Genomic DNA, 22831 nt, shown 5'->3' with positions numbered 1-22831 from the left:
AAATCATACATACAGTATTAATGGTATGTAATAAAAGGTAAGTGACAGTAATGTTAATGAGAAGTCAGAAATAAAAAACACATATCAAGAATGCGTATGGTGGACGGTGCGATAATTAGATTCTGCATATTTTATTATTTTAATCCTAGAGTTATCTCTGATACAGAAAAACATTAATATATGGCAGATTATTATGAATATTGTTCTATTATTCAATGCCTCATTTTTTAATGATATTTTTCCATGAAGTCATTTCTATGTATTTCTCACAAGGAGATTACGTTTTTGTAACATTTTATTTACATAAGAGTCTTTTTTCTAATTATTACTAATTGTAAGAGAAAAGACATTAATATTAATACCAAGTAATCTTTATACAGCAGGAAAATGCGCAATTTCCTGCAACACCCAATAGCACTTCACAGATAAGAGAACACTTCACGGACAAAAAAGTATATAAATATTACTCGGTAGTTGTTTTGTTCAATATTTTTTATTTATACGCAATCATATGATCCAATGATCTAACAAATGATGTTTGAGAAGCGCTCTATGTTTATATTTTTATTAAGAATTGTACGATTATTGCGCACTAACTTATTCGTCGTATAATTAAAATAATTTATAAAATAGTAATTCTCTAAATTAATGTACACATATGTGTAAATTAATATACAAATACAATATACAATATATTTTTGTATATTAATAATATAATTTTTTTCCTAAATATTGAAAAAATCTATCATGGACCAAAAACAAATGACACGTGTATAGCATTGGAAGTTATGAATCATATACAATATTTGGCAAGATGAAGCAATTGACATTGAAACCAGATTTGATTTCTTCCATGGACTCAAAAGAAACTTCACTCTTAAAATCAATAGGTGCAAAGTATCGAAAGAGAAACTTTCGTCGCATAACATTTCAAAGTCGGGATCGAATGTTCTTTTATTTCGGGCATCACATCGACATACAAAAAGATAATTTCGAAAATAAACTCTTTTATCCTTAGATTTAAGAGCCCGTCGGTTCGTTTATGTAACCTTCCTTTTAAAATTCGATATGTAAAAATGTACAATGCGATCGTAATTGAAGCGCGCTCATCAGTACTATAATACAATATAAGCACAGATCGTGCAATTTTTGGACTGTGTACTATGGATGATGTAACAGCATCGGGGCCGATACATCACTTAAATATATTTATTCAAAAATATATGTGAATTTGCTTACATCATACTGAATTAATTTTGCGTTGATTGACCTTCGTTTAATGTGATTCATACAGCCCATTGAACTATGGTGCTAATTTCATTCAAAAATTATATATATATACATATATATATATATATAATCTCCTGATTGTATAAACAAGAATTTTTTACATATAGTTGTCATTTTATACGTATCCTGTTTTATTCTTAATAAAGAAGGAGCAATGATTTTTGATGCTTAAGATATGTACCAATTTTTTAATCAACTCTTAGATATTTATCGTATATTAAATTCCTGATTTGTTTAAGTTTTTTTTTTTCTATATTGATGTAAAATAGTGATGTAATATAATTAAATGTAATGTTTGTGCTTGCATCAATCTATTGATTATTGAAAAAAATTGGTGCGTAATGTACTTGAAAATGAAAAAAACTTGTTTACTGATCTTTATATTCATAAAATCTTGAAATAATATGAATATAAGAGGAGAAAATGTTTTACTGTTCATGCTTGTTGAACAAAACACACACCAGAGTAAAGAAATAATTATAAAATTTGCATTAATTATTGCGTAATTGCATGAAATATTGTTCAAATTCTTCGAGAGTTTTGCAATATATATTAACTTTTCAAATATAACAATATCTCTCTCTCTCTCTCTCTCTCAAGGATATATTTTACAATTTTTTTCTAAAATATCTGTCGCATTCGCTTTTAGCCACAAATACATTACTATCTTTTGTATGTGTTCCTTATACGCAATCAAGCGCCTGATGCAACTTTGCATTAAGAGAATGAATGAATGAGGTCAGATAAGCTGCAATTTCGACATATGATTTTTACCGAAACTTTTAAAGAAACTATTACCAGTATCAAACTATTATTCATATGCTAATATAACATAACAAATGATATTTTGCATAATTGATAAATTGTTAAGCCAATTTTTTAGATTTAGAGAAGTCTACGTTGACGCTATTTTATGTTACCAATTTGCAATTTTTTGTAAAATGTAAATGTTTTGGTCAAAAAGATTTTTAAAATTAGAAATTTTTATAGAACTGTTTTTATCAATTATTTCTTTCACAAAATATACATTGCAAACTTGCAGAGAATCTCGCGAGAAATTCGAGCGGCCGAAAATCAGCCAAGAACCAACGTCTATCTACGATCGAATCTCGTAAGATCAGAGTTGGAATGGGATAATGGAAGGGGGCAATTTATTCGTGATGTAACGCAACGATGAAAAAATTTTGATTTGTCAATATAATACATATACAATACGCACAATACGATTACAACCAGACGATTGACGTCACGGCTGATGCAATTTCTGCAATTCAGCATTAATTGAGTTAAATGAAAAAATGTACCGAAGGTGTTTAGATCGTTTAATAAATATTTCAAGATTTCCATTGTGATTTATTTACGCGATTTGTAATTATATGAATTTCGCAGAAAACCAAACAAGAAAAAATCAAATCCGCATGTTTTGAGATTTCGAACTTTAACGCAAAAAATTTTGAAAAATCATCGTACTAAAAAAAAAAATATTTTTTTTAAGTACAAATCGATACTTATAAATAAAATTCGTGGGAACAGTTTAATTTATAAAAATTTATATAAGCGGTAACCATCAAAACTAATTTGTTTAGAAAATTATTTTTGCCTATCGTAGCAGCCGTTTTAGAGAAAACTTTCATTTTTCAAATATCTATTGAGAATGTCTTTCGACTTTTTGCAGTAACTAGATCTATAAAACTTCTCGGAAAACGGTGTAAAACATTTTCAAACTTACATGATAAATTGCCGCTAACGATTACGTTAAATTATATTTTACTCGAAGATGACGAACAAAGTTTTTAATATAGAACTACGCTGGTATATAAAAAAGTTAAACAGTTGCTCATTATATTGTTTAATTTTTTTTTTAGGTATGTTTAAGTTTGCTGTATAATTTAGATGCATTTATTTTGTATTTTTGTCGTCTTTAAGAGATCGTTGTGGATTTTTTGTTATTCAGAGTATTTGTTTAATTTTGATTTAATGATTTTAGAGACGTGAAAAAAGAAAAAACAAGAAGTATTTTAATGGCTATTTTATTTTAATATATAAGAGTTATACATATCTAACATATTTTTACGCTCTTATAAATGCATTACTCTTGATCTGATCACAAGTAAAATTGATTACATGTTGTGTCACCCCTGTTTTTCTGCCTGAACTTCTTGAAAAAAAGAGTTATAGCATAATAAGTCCATCATTCATTGTGAGAAAAAGGAAATAATAGATTTATTTTTGTGTTATGACAGAGAGAGACTATTACGTCTTTAAAGTTATAATTGCAATATATTCTCATTTTATACGATATTTTTTATAATTACATATAAAACTATCTATATAGAATACCAAAAAATGCAAAAAAATACATAAAATTATATAGGACTAGAAAAGTTTTAAACAAATTTATAAAATTAGAAAGTAAGACAAAAATATTTAATTTATAACGTCGTGAAGCAAATCTTTAAAAATTTGGTAGTTACAATTGAAAACTTTGTTTTTTTGGATTCATAAATATACATATAAATTTTTTTTTATTAAAATCAGAATATGCGTGCTAGTTAGCAAAATCTTGTTTGATCGAGTAAATTAAATTAATTGTTCGTTTAATTTGGAACGGATGGATCACAGATTTTTTTGTAAAATGTTAAAGATATAAACATCTTTATAATAACATATTCTTGTTTATATATAATATACATTCTGATTGATTATTTTTTGACAAATTAAAAAATTAATACTTCTCTATGATAAATTACTTATATTAGATTACATATATATTTAATCAATGTAAGAAATGATTAATAAGAGGATAGAAATTGGATCATATATAAATTTTTAGTATAGTATAAATATTTATGCCTACTATACAGACGCGAAAGCCTGAAAATTGTATTGAGACCTGCGAAAATATACCGGATATCTCTTGATTTATATGACATTACACAGAATTAGCATTAAACCGCTGACGTTCTTATTTTGCGGCATGATAAAAACTTATTTTTATGTGATAGTCAAGGACATTAAAAATTCCGCATTTTTACCAAACTTTAATAATACATACATAAAAATATGTATTAATAAATTTCTTAAATTATTGTATTGTTATATTATAAAAATTTATGCTTTTTAATCACGTGACAAGTTTATATATCCTTTTATGTTGTTGTAATCCACCAATGAATTAATTTAAAATTATTTTATGATTACACACCAGAAACTATCCAGACTTGAGATTGTGATTTATTTTAAACATTCTGCAAGTTCTTTTTTATCCTTTGCGACTTGAATAGAAATGATCTGATCGAGAGGCTAGACGTATTATTTTATTGTGGTTCTTTGCATATTAGAGTGGCATTTATTAACGTTACACTGTTGCATCAAATGCAACAATGTAACTTTAATAAATGCCATTTTAATATGCAAAGTTTTATTTTAAGTTGTATTTTTTTAGCAAAAACATAATTAATTTAAATTAAATATAAAAATTTATTTTGAAATATATACGTATATATATATATATATATATATATATATATATATATATATATGTATGTATTATATATATATTAAAGGAAAACAGAGATACAATATTGATGCAATTGAATACACTATCGTCTCAGATGAGGATATTATATTTATATGATAAGTATTTGTGGAATTTATGGTTAATTATTTATGAGTAATTTGCGTGAAAAAAATACTATTTATTAGTGTACTCATTTTTCCGCAATAATTATATTACACGTCTGAAAGTATCAGGCAGTTAACGATCCCATTATTATATATTCGAAAAATTTATTATAGCAATAAGATATGTGAGGATCTATTAAAACAAAGGTAGATATTCTTAAAATCAATATATAGCTGATTTTATATTGCATTTACATCGAATATCATGTATGTGTTGTAACGAATCCATACCACAGCCTGTTGCATTGCAACCATTATTCAAGCCGTGTTTATATGTTCACAGCGTTGCATTTAACTTTTCACTGTTTATCATACACACACACACACACACACACCACACATACATGTACGTGTACGAGGTTCTTTTAGAAAATAAAATAATATAAATACACACACACATGCACACACATATACACTAAAATATTGATTACTACAATATATACATATATATGTATATGTACATATAATTAGAGGTTTCAATAAATTATGCAAAACATCAAAATAATTTTAATGATCAACTTTAATAAGTGATCGGTTTAATAATTTATTGATAATAAAAAACTTCCTTTAATTTATTTTTATTTAAAAAATTTCTTTCAATTCATTTTCTTTAATTTATTATATTAATTTCTATTTCAATATTTCTTTCGCTGCGTATAAGAAATTCTCCGTGTATAAAATATATAAATATTTCAATTTTTTAGTGCATCTTCCTTTTCCCTCCTGGATAGTTAGCAACAATAGTACAATTGTGGAATGACTCAGTGTAAACTTATTATCTACCCTTAATTATTCCGATCAAAGATTAAATAATTACAAACTTAGGGACATATACCGATTCGTAGAATACATTTCTTTAACCAACCGTTTTTCTGCGCACACGTCAATCAATTAAGTAGAAAAGCCAGGAGATGTTCATAATTAAGTTCATAATCATTTTTTTTTTGTTTTAATTATTGTGATCGAGTGATCGAACAAGAACAAATCTTCGCAAATTAGTTAAAAAAACAAAATGGATAGCCACTATGTTCTTTATTTAATTTTAAGTACGCTTAAATTTTCAAGATATTTTTTAAACTTTTTTTTCTTTAATATATAATGTAAGCATCGATCACTTTTATCATTATATTTCAATATATAAAATCTTTGCTTCAAGATAATATTGTGCGCTATCTGCGCAGATTTAATTCATCTCGATCCAAATGATACGCGATGACGATCTATGCCTGCGTATGTGATATTGTTCTTTGCCCTCTACTATGTTGATGAGTAACGATGGAAATGTAGCAACCTATTTCAATAAATCATTCGATTTAAGATCATTATTTCAAATTATTTGTTCCGTTATTAGTCTTACAACTATATTTCGGAAAAATAAAGATTATATATATATATATATATATATATATATATATATATATATACGAAAAACTCGCGTGATAACCTGATAAACGTATGTTTCCATCATATTTGCATCAAACTTTGTATAGATACTAGCAAGTTTATAGTCTATTCCAACGTGTAGATGTTATTATTATCTCTCTCTCTTTCTTTACTTAATATGCCAAGTAAAGTATTAAGAAACGCTGGTCTAATGGATTAAACGGCGGTAGCAATAAGATGAAATTTCCAAACAGATGCAATGCATTGGATTAGTACTAATGATTTTATCGCGTTTTATTACGAAAACGCAAGACAGCAAATGCAGTTGATAAATATTCGGCAGCATTTAATATACCATCTTATTTCGATAAAATGCGCAATGTTACACGAGAAGTTTCCTTCGTTAGATATATGCGATGCGCCTCGTCTTGTCTTTGCGATCCTCATAAATTGCACGGCGAGGTAAGCGACTCGTGTATAAACTGTGACTTTTTGACATTTTCGTTTACCTATCGAGGACATTTCCAGTTGCAGCAACAGTGCGAAATATCTTTGCAACACGAAATAAAGATAATTAAACTCTGCGAAATAACAAAACGATAAGATAGATTGTAATCATATGCTTAATTAATATCAAAACTTTATTTGGTTATTGATATTCTTAGAAAATGGAGCATATATCTCTAAAAAAATCATCAAAAAGTTATCAGTTATTTGTAGATGAGAATTGATTTATAGTTCGAAATTACATTATCGGCAGCAATATTGTAAAATTTTAGTTAGGAAAACTTTGTATATGTTTTTGCATTTAAAATACATTTAATTTACACTGCACTAACGATTTAATCTTGAGTCAAAAGTTCAATATATAATATGTTGAGAGATAAATGATCAAAGCAATGTCATTATACAGGGTGGGCTCAAATGTTTCGACCAGTTCTCTACAACTTTTGTTTCAGTACTTTTTGTTAAAAAACGTATACTTTTCCTGATATTTGTAAAAATGTATAAAATAACTATGATTTCTCAGAGGTTTTTGAGCGCTAATTTTTTAAGGAAGTATTTTTCGACCCATGTTTATAAGAAACTTTTTATTCGGGATTAAATTTTCTATAAAATCTCAAATATCTGGCTGGAAATATTGTATTTTGGCCCACTCTGTATATGTAAGAAAAAAAAATGTAATATAACTTTCCAATTAAAGTGTACTTAAATAACGTAGTTCTATTATCCATTTGGCTTCATGAAATTCAATTTGGAAAAGAATTTTCTTTTAATCGTTTGTAATGCGAGAATTATCGATGCTTTGGTATTTTTGATACGAAAAAGATCACGTTAAGATTCTCTCATTAGAAAGTAATGCAAAAAGTCGAATACCGCCTATATAAGATTATGCAAGATGTAATGTTTTTTGTGACTTGAAAATTTTAATCTTTTCGCCACAAATCATCATTTTTCTTGATCGTGTGATTGTACTTTCCTACAATTTTTTAAATTAATCACGAATAAAGTTTGCCGAAAGATAATCTATTATCGACTATAGACAATGTTTAAGCATATATACCATATATATGAGCGGTTTGCGGTCGTCAACCATTGTCGACACTCGTGCATGCGAATAGAAAAGGTTAACTAGATGCTAAAATGATCGCTTAATGTAATTGTCTACATTTGCATATAATTGTCCGCGTAATTTTAAATACATTTGCGAATATTATATATTTAAAGAAGAATATCAATACATTCAAAGCTATATCTTCTGTTGATACACTCACAAAGTGCTATTCATCAGCTGACGACTTAATTATATAATTTATGTAATCATTTATTAAAGTATATACATATTTGCTTTCGCTTTTTTGAATTTCGTTAAACGTTGTTGAGAGCGGAAATTGCGAAATTTTCAACAATTTGATTTAATTCGAATTTCAAATCGAAATCGGATTAAAATTCTTTCAGTTATCTACTTTTCTTGCGTATCTTTGTTCGATTTCTGTATAAAAATATTCATTAATGATATAATATAAAATGAAATTATTTGATAATAATTTCGTAATAATTCTTGACATATAATACAATATACCGTTTTTTATTTGAATACTACTTGTGTTAGTCGTTAACGGAGAAATAAATGACGCATATGAGATTTTCTAAAACAAAGGCAAATATTCTTGATTCTTTTGATATCGCAACATATTATATTTTTGCATCTTATCTAATCCATTATTATATCGTATAATCGATTATAGCGTAAATGGGTCGCTTGCATAGCTAAATATCCTTTTCTGTGCATATCCTCTTTCTTGTCTTCTGATATCAACCAAGTAGATTAGAAACGATGATAAAATGTAAAGGCAATGTCTTAATACTTGAAAGATTGAATGCGAAATGTATGCCATAGTGTACTTTGCTGCCACCTATATTGAATTATTTGCTGTAATAATCAATTTTTTAGTGAGGTTGATTTTTAAAAAAATTATAAATATAATTATTTATCTAAAGAAGCTTGTAAAAAAGAATAATTTGTAAATTTTATTTTACATTTATTTTATTAATTTAGAATGCATTTTAATATACATCTTTATTGCATTTTTAATTAATTTATGATTCTGATAATTTTAAACAATATGTGTTGAGTATTAATCAACGTTTATGCGTAATATGAAAATATTGAAATATTTTTCAGTACATAGATATGTAACTTTTATATAAAACAGGGTTTTATGAAAGATTAAAGCGGAATTGACGTCGCGTTCTTTTCAGCCTATTTTGCATAAAAAATGACGACAACAACGAAATTGCAACACTCGTTCAAATACCGAAGGCAAGTATGCAGAGAAAGCAGCATTTACTCGCCTCATTTACTCGCTCGCTCACACATACTTGATTTGCTCCGCGTCGAACGACTGCTGGTGACGGTGGAGATTTTCTGTAATCGGTAAGCCACGATCTTGCTCATCGATACACGGACAATCGTCAGACCGCGATTCTCTTCTCTCTGCTGGTTACGCGGGCGATTTGTTTACGATGGATAATCGTCAAGGGACTTCGCAATCTGTGTCACACCGAACGATCATAATAAGCAATTACGTGCATAATTCGTCTCATAATAACGAAATTCTTTATACGACGTATGTTCTCATAATTTACGTTGCGCGTAAAAAAAGTTTTTTTTTTTGTGGAACGTTACAATTTTTCTATGTGACAAGTGTTTATAAATTTATCACATTGTTGAGTACTTCGTATCTTGATTTAATTGTTTAATATTATAATAATATTTTTAATAATATAAAAAAATTAAAGTGAATTATAATACATCATACGAAGGAAATAAAAGGCATTTATATTGAAATATATTATAATTAAGAAATTTATATAAAGATTAATACGAATATATCTTTTTTTTTCTTTACTTTTACAGGAAAAGAATGGTTGTCCGTATTTATTAATTCCATTTAATCGTTTGCAATAACGTAGTTTAGATTGAAAGTGTTATCAAATTATTCATTAAATAGCATACCGTAAGTTGACATAGAATTTTGTTGCGTCTTTATTACGTTAGTTACCGTTTCTTGTAACGGAGTAAATCGCGAGGTTAGATACCTTAATGCAAAAGATTCAAACAATCTTTAGCCGATTAACTGGGTTAAAAAAAAAAAAAAAAAAAATCATTGGATATTTTAACGTTTTTAAAATATCTCGGAAAAATAGGTTGATTTTATTGAAAATTAAATATATAATATATGTTATTCCCCGATATCGCAAAAACGCGCAATGTTGCGAGTTCGCAGAAGTATTTGGTAATTGGACGCAATCGATTTTGCAATTCGATCAGCGGGATTCAGGTAAATTAGGATCGAATTGTTTCGAATTGTAGCCTAGGTGCAGAAAAATGCATACGTGCAGTATGACGAATATCGATCACGTTTCGTTCAAGGTATTATTGAATTTGACGATAAAAAAATGATTTTTAAAATACGTCGCGCATAACTTATCCTCTGACGCAAGAACCAATGTCTGTTTCGCATGGCATATCATTGTAATTCATAAAGAATGAGAATCTTATTTTTCATGATCAATTTATATTTACAAGTATATTTTTAGTATGAATTTATTATTTAAGTATGAATTTATAAGTATATTTTAATTTCAAATTTTTAAATCTCTGAGAATTCTTCTTAAATCTGTAATATTATTATGATATATTTTAATGTTTTTATATTTTTATTATAGTAATTTTTTGATATAATAAAATTATCATTTTATTCATTACATTTTATTCAGAATAAGAGAATATTATTTTTGAAAAGTAAAATTCCTTTAGATGTAAAAATTAATATCTAAAATTTATTTTGTGACATTATAATGAGTGGATCATTTTTAGGCATACTTTTTTGAACCGAAAACAAAAGTCTTTGACGCGTACTTGAAAAAAATACTAATATCGCGTGTGAATTTTTTTTTCCTTGATATTGTATCGGAGAGTCATTTATTATTATTAATTTAACTTCTCGCTTTATGATTAATAATTTATAATATATATGATTTCAAGACATGTATATTTTCATACGAATGTAAAATTTCATACGTTGCTGTAAGTCACATCATACGTACCAATTTATACCGGTATTATTCAGACGTTATAATGAATCAACAACAATTGTAATACAGTGTGATTGCCTAATTAAATAACAAATAGTACCAAGTACAGTATCTAGAGTACAATGTTAATATACTTTTTTATTCTTGAAACTAATAAACGCACTATAAAAAGAATAATTGGTATGCCAAAGGCATTAATTAACCTAAATTCACCATTGATGAACGAAAGTACGTTTTCTCTGCGTACACCAAAATTCACTGACTCGTTGGGCGAATGATTTATCATTTCGTTTTATTCGTGATATTATTTATATTACAAGAATGATAAACTATATAATGAAAATAATTTTTTTTTTTTTCGCAAAAATCACGAAAACGAAGCTCCTCAAATTTTTACTTTTCTTCGACTAATATAATTCGCTTTTACGAAGTTATTTGTCCAATCGTAACTATTTGAAATGCTAGATACGTGAAGAGATTAGAAAGACATTCTCATATGCGGAGAATTTGTCATATGCAAGTTACACGCAGGAGTTAAAGCTAAGATTGATTAAACAAAAAAATGAAAACAAAGATTAAGCTAGGAATCAAGTTTTGTTAAATATATTATTTGCGTATAAATCAATAGAATAAAATCTTTTACATCTGTTAGTATCATAAATATGTACTATATAATATTTACATCTTTATGCTTATTAATATTAAGTTATATATAATTTTTATTTTTTCAGAAATATAATTTTATAAAAGATTATATTGTATAAATATAATCTTTTATAAAATTTTTTTGCTTATTGTTTTGTATACTTGATAATTTGTTAAAATTAATTCAGCAATAGTAGATTACAAAGGAAATAAATAAAAGCTCCGTAGATAGATATGGTGAATCGCGGTGATATAATTTTCAAGATGCATTAGGAGTAAAAAAAATTTCAAAGCTATTTTTCTATAAACCGATCGCATGACTAACATCATTAATCAGCGTTGCGCATCTTGGGTTTAAGAAAATTATAAATTTCACGCTGTGAATCGCAAATCTGACATTAGTACGGATTGCAATATCGATACGATTCGTAATAAACATTGACTCCTAGCAACAATTTCGGTGCGATTACGGGCGTTGATCGTTAGATTTACCGTCGTTTAACCCTGTGTGCGGCTGTCGCGCCGTTCTAGAAGCATAGTTCTCTAGATCAAATGACAGCTCGACATTTAATGCCAGTGACATAATCATCCATGCTTCGCGCAACGACCTTGGAAAACGAACTCTCGATTCTCCTGGTTCTCACAGTTGTTGCTCGGATGGTGAGCGCGTTTTCTTTCCTTTTCTTCTTTTTTTCCTGACTCGCGATCATATACAATATACGGTCGCGATTTCTCTCTTGGCCTTAATAGCAAACTCACTTGATTCTTTCTCCCACCCTTTCTCCGGCGCGACAGCCGCACTTGCATTCAAGGTCTTTGCAAGGGAGAAAGGAATTCGCGTCTCGGGAAAATATGAGCAGATTATTATTGATAATTAAATTGCATATAATATCAATATATCACTTTATCAATTGATTATTATATGGAGTATTTTATTTTCTATTTTTTTTATGCTCTTTTATTAATTCAAAGCCAATTATTTTTATAAAAATATCGGACAAGATAATTTACTGAAACTGTATCACACCAGTACAATGATCAACATTACATGATAAATAAGAAAGTGTTTATACTTTTTAAGTACATCTTAACAATTTTGTGTGGAATAATTTTACGCAAAAAAAAAAAAAAAAAAAAAAAAACAATTATTTTAAAGCCATTTCTTATAATATACATTATATCGCAATATTCCATCATATTACATCTAAATTACGTTATATTGTGAATTTATATGAAATGGCATAGAGATTAAATTAATATCAGCAAAGTTATTTTTTAGGATTTTTCTTTTTGTTTCTAACAATGTAGGAATATAGCTTTTGAAAATATTCTAAAGCCTACATTATATATATAATCTGCAATCATAATCAAGTTTAAATTGTTTACAGGTATAAGCTGGCGATATGATAAAAATCTTTCTACTTTCGAATCTCTCTAAAACTGATTTAGTAAGGATGCATTAGCTACTAGTGAAGCGCTTTTGCGTCTTTTATTTTATATAAGCAATAATTGAATAATGTATATTTTGTATATCTTTTATATTTCTTTGTATCAGTTTACAATTATGATTATAGATTATGCTATAATCAATAAATAAATTATGGATGGAAATCGGTTACTAATTAAGCTGATGAAACAGTAAACTAAACTATTTAGATAAAAACCAGAGCCAAATTTTTCTTAAATATTTGCAGATAAATTTTTTTTTTTTTGTAAGAGGAATGGAGAGATATATGATACATATATATATATATATATATATATATGTATTTCTTTTTTACTAATAAACGTTTTGCAATTAAGACTTGACAGATATCAAAATGAATAAGAAAGAAAGTTACATACCGCGAATAATCTGCAATCTTAATTTAACAACATCATCGCATGCACTCACGTCATTGCATGTGCAAAGTTTAATATATATTAAATAGCGCGATGTATGCATTCGGAAATATAATTATGGTTTTCTCTCAGAGCATGCACCGGATTAAAAAGGAAATGCGAATAGGAATGTAAATTTTTCGATAAACAATATGCTGGAAATAATTTTTTCCTACTTTTTTTCCTTTTTTGAATGAGGAGTGAGAGAGAGAGAGGGGGGGGGGAGTGTGTGTGACCGCGTATGTGTGTGTGTGTGTGTGTGTGTTAATCGCGAATTATATATGACCGATAATATTTTCTATTCGGCATGTTCAAAAAATTTTTCAATGCTTTAAGCACTTCTTTCTAATTACAATTCAGTATTGAATGTTTTCAGAAAACCTTTTTCTACTAAATAATTTATCGAGTTACACAATCGTTTTTTCGCCCTAAGGCAAAGTGATTTCAGAAAGTTCAAAAATGCGCGTAGTCGGTTCTAACATTGGGACTATGATTTGCAATTGTCACAAAAGGTTAAACAGATACTGTAGTAAAGACATTTGCAAGAATGTTCATGAATCAAAAATTAATTTAATGTATTTAGTAAATAACTTCTTGGAGTTTCTGTAAGATGTACAAAAAAAAAAAAAAAAAAATATTACGTAAAGTTTAGATCTACGCAAATCTGTATTAATTTTTTGGAGAGCTTTGATTGTAATTGATTATGCAAAATACTCATAGCTAGAGCTTATAAATATAAATATAATTATATCACAAAAACATGCTTTTTAGTCATAATTTAGTGCCACATATCTTTCATAATTATTTCAGTTTTATGATTTTTACTGAAATGCAAATCTATAGACTAATACGCGTTTCGTTATCAATACAGATTTTTCGATTACACGTTTGCGATCCTCTCCTTTCCTTCTACAAAAAAAAAAAAAAAAAAATATGCACCTACGCTATATAAGAGAGAGGAGAGATGCGTGTGCGTTTTGTCGAAAGGCATCGTGCATCTCGTACAACTTTCTCAGCTTGAGTGACGTAACTGCAACGAGAACTGCTGGTTTCGATGGCATTTCCGTGAAAGAGAGAGGAGGGAAAGATCGAGTAGAACTGGACCGGTGAAAGAGATTTGCGAGAAAGGGGAATATCTGATCATTCGGGGGCACCCCACTATCACATCGACCGGTACTATCGTCGTCGTGCTTACGAGAAGCCGTGTATTAAAATGTTTAGCACCCCACTTCTTGCAGCTATTCGGTCCCGAAGGTGGAAACCACACCACGGGCTTACTTCAAACGTATCGCGATCGGTTGTTCAGTCCTTTGGAAACATTGGATCGCGCGGGATCAATCGCCGTGAAATTACTGTGGATCGTAGGAGGATCAATCCTTTTATCGATTATATCGATTGGTGCGTGCTTTGGTGACATTTTATAATTCTTTTTCAAGAATATATATATATATCAGCAGGGCACGTTGATATTCTCTATCTTTTTTCTTTCTTATATTGTCGGATCGTTAAACGAAAATTATCGACACATCCTAAGGTTGTCGTGTTGTACTACTGCGATATTCTTGGTCGTAAGTTTGCGGAATCGGAAGGAAAATTGCGTGGTTACATCCCGCGTGGACGGGATGATCTAGTGAATTCCTAGAGGATGAACTAGGGAATTCCATTGCCATACGTGATACGTGAGTTAAATTCCAAAGGTAAGCTCCTTTGCTAGATCGTAGTATATTGACTCCTTTTTTTTTTACACGAAATTAATAATCGCTACTTTCTTTACGCGAAGGTAACTTAACAGGATTATTAGTCTGTATCATTTCTTAATAGATCAACGCGTTAGTTTTTGCTGATGCCACTAACCACTATCTTCTGGAGTATTTCCGGAAGGAAAGTGTCGCATTTCATACAACGAGAGATTCTTGACTTTTCCGCTGTAATTTCACGAGCACTGTTACTTGTGCGATATTAGGAGAGAGGAGAAATGAAAATAATTCATCCCATTTTGTTTGATATAGATTTAACAAGCGCCACGATTACGATGAAATGATTTTACTTCCTACGATTATGATACGCAAAGACATTGACATCGATATGTGCGAGAATTATGGCGTGTGCAAGTTACACTCTCACAATCAGCAAAATATGTTTATATGTCGCTGATATAAAAAAATGCTTGTTTGATATTGCCATGCATTTTGCTTTTTCGTACAGTTCTTTATCGAAATTTATTAATTCTCTTCACACATATAACTTTAGTATCTACGACGAATTAAATCGGGGTAAAGTGAAAGAAATTGGATTGAGAAAAGAATTCTGCCAGAAAACAGGAAATCTTCTGTAAAATATTAACTTCTCGCTTCAACTTCGCTTTCACTACCAAGTTTTTAGTTTCGATTTCTTCTATCTCTCGCGAATAACGGACTTGGAAATAATAATCGAATAATATCGCGATACCCCATCAAATTTAATACTCTTGCAGCAAGGAAATATCTTTCTCTACCAATGCACTTGGTAGTGAAAGTATTAAAAAAGTATAAAATGTCTTACATTGTACAACTTACAGTATACAACTCTAATATATAACTTTCTTGCATTGATTCTAACAGCGATTCAGTCTGTTTTAACAATCATGAAACGAGTCGAAAAGAAAGATAGGCGTAAATAGTCACAATCTTGGCGTTCTCTTTTTTTCCTTTTTTCAATGATTTGATTCTTTCGTATGTTATTTATGCTTGTTGTATAAATTCTATGCACGAAAGCTTCGAAATTACAGGTTTCACACACATATGGAAGTAATATGCACCCTTCCTTGTTTTAATGTTATGTTGCAATACCGTGAGTTATTTTTCTTTCAGTTTTTTCACACGTAAAGCTGTTTGTTAGTAATTAAGTGCTCAAAAATGTACATTTGTTTGATTTAACATAAATTATCGTTGTATTTGATAGATTTCTTATTCTACAGCGCACTTTGTGACGCGGACAGATTAAATAATCAAATTACATAATTTTCTTAGTTTTAATTTTTTTATAATTTAACACTTAATTTTTTTTATACTTAAAAATAACGACAAAGTTTATTTTCTTTGCTATAAAAATTCTATAATTTATCATATAATACGTTAATTTTATGAGTAATCGAAATTGAGGAGACAGTTTATGTCATTATCAAACAAAACTTTATTATGCAGATTGAATATTTATCCACTTTGGTTATATCTTATATTTCACGCTTGCTCATGTTTGCATTAATTATCATACAGCATGCGACTTAGAGAGTTTCAACATATTTTCCGCTTTTACTTTCACGAAGATTGTGTGCCAAAGAAATAAGATTCTTTTAAAGATCTTTTTAAATTCAGAACTTGGAGAACATCTATATGTACATTTTAAGATTAAGAATAGGCAGATTTATTTTTGTTTGCACGATTATGTGAATTTGAGGAAAAAGCTGTCTTCTCTTTTCTAGTTTTTTATGTATTATACAATATAAAAAAAAGAGTGAAAATGTTTTCACAGTTAATTTAATGTATAAAATTATATTTTACCGATTTCTTCACGAGATTAACGCAACGATTGTGAAGGAATATTTTTTTATTCGTAAAATTTGAATGCAATCGCAAATTCAAACTTTCCAATCGTATCGCATTTATTTATACAGATTCCGTTATTTATAATATATAATATATTCTCAATGGATAATGCGATATTGCACGATGAGATTCTAAAATGAACATAATTTATCATATGTCTATGCGAGAGGTCGCAGGCAAGTTTCATTGTCAGTGATGTGAACCTCGTTGATATAGCCGCACACACGTGACACACAACGGATGCGTATTCGCGCATGCACGCAATCGCGTGCGTGAATGTCGTTGAATATCCGTTTGCTCTATTGCACGTGAACTTTCTGTATGTATATATATATCGACGGTGAAATGGCCAACGGGAAGAAAGCGTAGCAGGAAACCGATGATATGTTGTTACGTTGGTCGACTTTACTAGTAGGACAACATAAGTGATCCTGAAAGTATGTACGTCATTCTACGCAGTCGCAAGGTTGATATCGCGAAACCGAGAACTACTCAAAAAGGATGTTTACTAGGTTTTATATGAATAATTAATTTATGTAAATCTCAATACAATTGAATACAAACAATATTACATTTATACGTTTATTCGAATGATATTTTTATATAAAAAACTTTTTGGAGAATGCATTGTACAGCATTGCATAATAATATAATTTTTGCTTATAAAAATTAATCATTAATCATTTTCTTTATTATTTTATTTTTCTTCTATATTTCATTTTCTTTTCTATCTGCCATAACTCAAAAACTATGATATGCACGATCTATGTTCAAATAACATTTTTTGTTTTAGTGTATATATTCGCTCTTTGAAATATTTTGCCCTTAATATATAAATTATCTTGTATAAAAATGTATAAATGTAATATTTGTAATATATAATTTATTTGTTTGTACAAAATTTGTAGAGAACTAAAGAGAGAATTAGAATACTCGTTATTTTACATGTCGCAATCACGTGACAATATTCATATCTATTTTATAGTCGGTTTTATAGTCTGTTTGACCCATTTAAGAAAGTCAAATGTAAAAATTATCGAAATAATAAAATTTCAGCTTAAACAAAGCTAGCAGTAGTATAAATTTATGACAAAAGCGTGTTACATATCAAAGAGCTTGATTATATTATTGACGCGCGGAAACGAATAATATTTAAATAATTAATGTCAAGGTACGTGGATACAAAGTCTTCAGAGACTGCTATTCATTGCCTTTTTATGCAAATAAATAAATGAGAAAACTGATGCAAATATGAATCGAGACGTGGTAATTAGTGCCCAAACTTTTTTTGTTGTTTATCCTCAATAACAGATATGCATTAAATATGTATTTTCGGGCCGTTCTTTGGTCTATTGTCTATTTCTTCAGCGTAGATAAAAATATATAAAAATTAAATTACTATGTTAAATTTAACATATACAATATTAGTTGTTGCGATTATCGTTCATATCGATAATAATCGATAATCAGAGGGAAAGACTCACCAAAACCTGTGTAGAGCTCGTGCAAATTAATGGATAACGTCGAAACGCCATCGTCACATGTGTATCCGTCGGTGGTTTAAAATATAATAATGGGATGACGCAATGATGACCAATCGATACGTAAAGGTCGTAAAAACAAAAAAAAAAGGATGAATGCGATAAGTTTAAATTTTTTCTTTTTTTTTTAATTTTTGCAATTTCTCCACTATAGCCGCAAATTCGTGGCTCATATTATTATGTAATTGTCAATGTATGATACGTTTCAATTTTCAGTGCAGTATTGCTATTAACATGTAAAATAATTCATCGTATTTAATAAATATGATGTAATTTATGGCAATGTACTAGAAACGGCGTCGAATCTGATCTGCGATACAATCTGTGATCCAATGAAAAACAGCGATAAACACAAATTTAAACTTCATAATATAGCTTGCGTTTTGTTCAAATGTGATGTGTGTGTTTTTATGTAAAAAGAATATTTGAATGCGCGCACGTATTATTATACATAAAAATGTATATTTACAATATATGTAATATATATTTTAGTTTGTACAAAAAAGAGTTAGGAGAGAATCAAAATACTATTATTCTACATATGAATCTATCACATATTACCTGATCAAAATAAAATATTTTATACACAGACCTAATTAAAATTATTTGTATATAATTATAACTTATTAAATAAATTATAACATTTTGAAGAATTTGATTTATACGTAAGTGTAAACATTAAATTAATTAATAAGAAAATATTATATTTTGAGATTTGATATATATATTTTAAGAAATTTTATCTATTTTTTTTTCCTGTCTATTTCTCTTCTTATAAAACAATTGTTCGTTTTGTATTATTTTATCCTCAAGATATTATTAAATCGAAAAATATGTAAATATAATCGCGAATAAAACAATTAAAATTGTACATATCTGAATAATCAGACAACTATCTTTTTTTTTCTCTACCAAGAACTGTGCTACTTGACATTGCTTACATTTACATTATTTGAAACGTATAAATTTACCGACCAATTATTCTGGAGATAGAAGATTAGTTAGACTTCATTTAACTTTAACGTTTATAGGAATAATTGCAGCTTTTCTTTTTAATGTTAATTATACATTATATACTAGATCGTATTAATTTTATCAATAGATTTGCAAAAATTGCAAAATAATCTATAATCATCATTCTTTCCCTACATTTGTTATAGCGCCTATGTCAAGTTCTTGCGACTACATAATTTTCCACCGTATTATTATTTTTACGATCAATGTTAATGTTTTTTTTTTTTTACTGTATCGCGTCATTCGTTATTTTTTTTCTTTATTATAAAACTGCAACGTATGAACTATTGCTAGCTCCTTTTTATTCACTACAAGTCGTAAGCTACTCTATAATTTGGCAATCGCGCTGTCAATGAAAATAGGGTCGGTATCGATGACATTTGCGTGTGTGTGTGTGTTGTGCAATAACCGTAATTATCCTAAATAAGGTTTTCTTTGATTGTAATATCGAGGTTCTCAATTTTCAATAAGTTTCTTTAGTGCTTTTTTCTATCATTAAAGACAATTATATATGGTGAGGATAAATATTGATCTATCTGAGCGCCTTGTAAATCTTGGGAATGCACGGTGTGAGAAACATAAATGACAATAAATCACTTGGAAGTTTTTCGATCTTATAATCTCGCAAAGCGTATTGTTGTGACATATAAAATGTATTCGAAATATTGACGATGGCCGATTTTACAGCCGTGAAATTACCAGATAATGCAATACACTACGTCGCGTATATGTTTTCATGATGGAATGCCGATGCATAGTAGCGATGAAATCATACGTTCAAGCAACTCTATTCAAAGACATTAGTGTGAAGATAAAAAGAGAGAAAGAGAGAGAGAGAGAGAGAGAGAGAGAGAGAGAGAGAGCTATTAATAAAATTTTAAAGATGAGCGATACAATGGATCGCTGTTGAAACAGCTTGCGTAAAGTAAATGATCTTAAGTATTTGGAAAATCTTTTAAAAGGGTCATGCAGAATTAAGATATGAGAAAGAGCAAGAGAGATCTATATTCTGAGACATTTCTATAAATTTATTATAATTTATAATAATTTTTACACAACAAACAACTTTTTTTTAATTTCCTATAATGAATAATATATATGTTAAACACGTGTTCGATTACACAAATAAATAAGGATTTGAGAGACTTAAGTATTGAAAATGAAAATGATTGTACATTTAAATTAATTTGCAACTATGCACAAAGTAGATGCTTGATCGTTTGCACATATTTTCGCATCCGTATAATCGATTCGCCGATCGTGTAATTATTCAAGCATTACATTCGATGTGGTATGATAATGCAAAAAAAAAAATATATAAATTTATCTCGCGGAAATTTCTCTTCTCCGCTTTGTTACTGTTTTTTATCTATTAAAAAAATATACGTAGCCAGCTGACAATTAACGAGACCGACATGCGAATGTTAATCGTCATGAAAAAATGAATATTGCGCGATTTCCTATTGCTGCAAGTAAGTTCCTCGAAGCAGCAGGATATACCGTTTCTGAATATGCGTCATTGGTCAATAAACTTGCGGTACGCACGTTGCAGCAGACAGAGCAAACGCATTATGTGCGCGAGGTGTGCGATTTCCTTAGCGAACCGGTATTCGAGCTCTTTGGATTGACGTGGCACAGAAACGCGTCAGAAGGGAAGAGAGGAATCGGATAAGCTCTTAGCGACATACATTCGAATATCCGAAGCATATATTTAATTTTGCATCTCGAAAATTAAAAACTAAGAGCGATGAAATTGGCACTAATCTCTCTATTCAATACTTTCTTTGGTTCTTTTTTAGTTCTTTTGTTATTTTATGCGTTCTATATTATTTTATATATAATATTTATTTTTAATGATCTGGTTTATGATATTAATATATACGGTTAATTAATTAAGTTATCGAAAGTTATTTAACTAATTTTCTTTTTATTATAGATTATTACAGATTGTCAAGTAGACTGTAAAATAAGCATCAATGTGTATAGTTATATACGTTACATTCAACGTAAGACAATTATGTGTTGGTTGTGTCATTGACCGTGAACATTAGTAATATAATCCGTTGTTACAAACCACACGAGTATAACTGCTCATTAATACTGCAGCTTATACAATCTATTGTCTCATATATTACTATATATATAATGATATGGCAATATACAATGATACAGGTATATCTCTCTGTACCATCTGTCTCATTAAAAAATATCGCTTTTAATAAATTTACTTAAACTTGCTTAACGTATCCAAAGATTGAATCACGCATTGCAAAAAGAGCATGTCCAGTACTGTTATATTGGATTTATAGATGCTTTGTTGTAAGTAGATGTATCTACATATATTAAATAACACACACACACACACACACACACACACACATTAAATAAAATAAAACATAAAATAAAAATCAAATAGATATTATTGCGAAAAATGAAAGCGAAGATTTATATATGATAAAAATTTTAATGTGTTATCCATGCTTCTCTTGATTCAGATAATACTGATGCAGCATCCATTGGAGGGATGCACAACAGAATCTAAATTAATAATCTTTTGAAGAGAGAAAGAAAGAGAAAGAGAGAGAGAGAGAGATAAGGATCGGAGCAAGTGCACGCCGGGAAAAGTGAAACAGCGAAGAAGCACATGTCGCAATTAGTAGGTGAAACTGCAGTTGGATCATTACGGATCCTGGGATGGGCGATAGAATAGCGCGTGTGATGCACGCGAGATGCGATCACGTGTCCGTGCGTGTACAAATATGTACATGAATGCTCTAAAACGAATGGGGGGGAGGGGGGAGGGGATGATGCGTCGCAATTGCGCCGTTAAAAAGACAAATCGCCGGCTGACGGTGGCATATTTCGTAAGATGAATTTATTGACGGTCATTTGCATGATTCTGAAGCAATTGTTGGTTTCACAAAATCGATCGTTCATTCTAGAAAACGCGTACATGTGTGACAGTGGTGTAGGAATATAGATAGCTCTGGCGGTTTATTATGTAAAACCTGGCGGGTCGATAATTCATGTGTCAATGAAGCGTAATGTGAGACACCGATAATAGGAGGATGTCTAGCTGCGTGTTGCAAACTGACATTTCATTGTACCCTTTTCGCATAATAATGATAATAATGAGAATAATATTGAATATAGTTGCGTAAATAAGTGGTAGCGATTATGATTTCGAGAGTTTTAGTTTTGCATTCT

At 29.2% G+C, this 22831-nt stretch overlaps 1 protein-coding gene across 4 annotated transcripts in view; it reads left to right on the top strand.

The window, feature by feature from the left end:
• Positions 1-22831, top strand: part of Sit (stuck in traffic) — a 57765-nt gene that overhangs the window by 26130 nt on the left and 8804 nt on the right. The window contains exons 1-2 of one of the 4 annotated variants that reach the window (XM_070297788.1): positions 14402-14883; positions 15020-15182. The exons of the other annotated variants lie outside the window; for them this stretch is intronic. The gene's annotated coding sequence lies outside the window, so the exon portion shown is untranslated. Of the gene's footprint in view, positions 1-14401; positions 14884-15019; positions 15183-22831 lie in introns of those variants that run through there. 4 annotated transcript variants of the gene reach the window in all.

Source organism: Polyergus mexicanus, unplaced genomic scaffold (genome assembly GCF_030449975.1).
Source record: "Polyergus mexicanus isolate NDT 795.1 unplaced genomic scaffold, iyPolMexi1.0 SCAF_6, whole genome shotgun sequence".
NCBI classification, from domain to species: domain Eukaryota; kingdom Metazoa; phylum Arthropoda; class Insecta; order Hymenoptera; family Formicidae; genus Polyergus; species Polyergus mexicanus.
Note: the sequence above shows the minus strand (reverse complement) of the source record. Positions and strands in the feature narration are given on the sequence as shown.